Raw genomic sequence first — 2,646 nt, 5'->3', positions numbered from 1 at the left:
AAAATCTTTCCTTTTTCTTTTCTTCTTTTTTTTTTCTAGTTAAATTATTACTCCATGCATACCTAGAGTTAATACATAGAAGTCCTTAAGAAGCAGTATGATGCAGTGGAAAGAGCATTGGAAATTAAGAGATTTGGAATCTCCTCCTATTCTAACAATAATCATCTCTTTGACTCTGAAGGTAATTTACTTTGTTCCTCTGTTAAATAAAGGGAGTGAAATTGATATCTTCAACTTAGTATCTGTCTAAAACATCTGTGAATCACAGAATCAAAGTTCTGCTGTCTTCATCAGGATTTAATGATTTTTTTCAAAAATGAAAAGAATGCTAAAAGCTGCTATCAAAGTTTTAGAAGATGCAAGCCAAAATGTTGCTGAAGTTAAGTCATTAAAGAATGCTTCAGAAGAAAATCATTCCAAGGACACTTTGTGTTCAAATGACAATGCAAGTAAGTTACAGCATGAAGTATCTATCATTAGTGAACAAAAAGGGAAAGAAGCCAAAATATTGGCAAAGAAACCAATAAATAATTCAAACGAAAAAAATAGCCAAGATGGAACACAGACCCAAAGTAGTGAACATACCAAATTCTTCATCAAAGCCTTCAGAAAAGGAATTGGTAGTTTCCCCTGAGCCCCAGAAGTCACCTGCTGACCTCAAAATGAAAACATCAAGTCAAACCAAAAAAAAAAACAACACACCAAGAGTCCAATAGCCCTCTTGGTGGTAAGAGTGATGGGAAAGAATTACGTGAATAAGAAAGGTTTTATGAACAGTCTTCCATGTCTAAGGATAGTGACAGTGGTGATGACTTCTTCCCTGGGAAAGTCATTCTTCATTATGAAAGAAGGAAAGTAGTTGCCTTTCTTCAGTTAAGGAACAAAAAAACCCCTAAAAGTGTTAATCCAAAAAAGATATACTTGAAACCTATCAGGATATAAGAAATGACAAAAACAAGTCAAGTACAGAAGCCAGGAAATTTGAATCAGTGCTTTTCCAGTTTTCATCTGGATCTAAAAGCTCTGTAAGAAATTATGGTGAACAACAGGCTCTGAAAAGCAAAACTACACATTTTTGGCAAAATGAACCTCGGATCAAGAATCAGTTTCTTTAAAAATACAAAACAGCAGTTTCAGGTGCCCCTTCATCCTTCATGGGAAGCAAGCAAGAGGTGAAAAGAATAGCAATCTAAAATTGTTGTTTTAGAGGAAAAATTTACATTTAATGATTGAATAATGAACTCTGTGAACATTTCCATCTAAAAATTATTTTTCATTCTTTTTTTTTTTTAACTAGCCTATTATTTAAACATGTATGTGACTAAGTCTCTTTGGAGGGGTTGTTACTACCCAACGTGGGGCCTTCTGCTTACTGCAAGACATGCCAATAGTCAAGAGGCAAGGTGGTAGGATAAAAAAGACTTTTTTTATTACAGCTTGCTAGCAAGAGGGAAGATGGCTGACTCATGTCCAAAAGAATCGTCTTAAGGGGGCATGAAATCTTACATCAGTTATATAGGCCACTGGGTTATTGGGGAGGGGGTTAGGAATGTTGACTGGGTGTTACAGACTGGGAGTGCCACACCAGATCTTTCAGTTTTCACTGATGATGGCTATCAGCATAGATTCTCTGTTTGGGGGTCATCACATTTCTAAGGAACTCAAAAAAGACAAAGTTATCATCTTATTGCAGCTGGGAGGTACATGCACAAGCAGGGGTCATAAAATCTACAGAGCAGTTAGATCTCCTGGAGGGTGCATATCCAGCTGGGTTAGTTTGTCAGAGGTCATTCAAAGTTACAAATAGAGTTTTTCTTTTCTACAATATGGCTTCCCTTATGTCTACCTTATCTTGAGCCGGCATCAATTCCCCCCCTTTGCTGTTTAGCTCCTCAATCTTGAGGGATGTCCTGTTGTTCCATCTTATTGAACCAGTCCCTTAGTAAGACAGTGATGCAGGTGGGCTCCCAAATTTAGGCCTACATTGTGGAAGCAAGCAAGCAGGTAATTAATAAGACAAAAAGAAAAACAAAGTTAATGGTGGGAGCAAATTATAAACCAGTTTCTGAGTCCAGGGGACAGCCAGTCAAGAAGATTTCTAGATGTCAGTGCCAAAGCATCTTTTGCAGCTTAAATGTCTCTGATGATGTCATCGGGTATTCGGGTACCTGTCTGAGTGGCTTACATTAGCAACAGACATGAATCTCTCTTAAGTTTATATCAAGTCCACCAGCTTCAGTTTGCAAGGCTTCAGGAAAAAGGGCAGGTTCAGTTCTCAGTGATTCCAAATGAAAATGATGGGAAAAAAATTGAAAACACTAGTTTGGAGATTTGTAGCCAGATGTTTCAAGAGACTAGAAGAATTCAGGATCCAGTCGGTTAATGGATATAAAACAGAAACCTCACAGACAATTATCAGAACTAGAACCTAATATCCATGAATGTGTACTATAGTTTCTATTGAAACGTATATTTTTCTCTCTAAAATCACCCTCATTTTATCAAAGATAGCCAAATTAAACTGACTAGTTTGCAAAATAAAATAAACTTGGCCCAATTATTTACATAAGTACAGCAAGAATAGCCGTTGTTCATCTAGGCTCTTTTAAATCTGCTTTGCTGGAACTCTTTATAAGGAAACTCAGA

General features: G+C 36.8%; 1 pseudogene; it reads left to right on the top strand.

The window, feature by feature from the left end:
- The first annotated feature begins 316 nt into the window (after nucleotides 1-316).
- On the top strand, nucleotides 317-1,233 carry LOC101392322 (serum response factor-binding protein 1 pseudogene; annotated as a pseudogene).
- Nucleotides 1,234-2,646: the final 1,413 nt, after the last annotated feature.

Source organism: Ceratotherium simum, chromosome 4 (genome assembly GCF_057802395.1).
Source record: "Ceratotherium simum simum isolate JZ-2026a chromosome 4, ASM5780239v1, whole genome shotgun sequence".
Taxonomy (NCBI): domain Eukaryota; kingdom Metazoa; phylum Chordata; class Mammalia; order Perissodactyla; family Rhinocerotidae; genus Ceratotherium; species Ceratotherium simum.
This window is presented reverse-complemented; position numbering and strand designations above follow the sequence as displayed.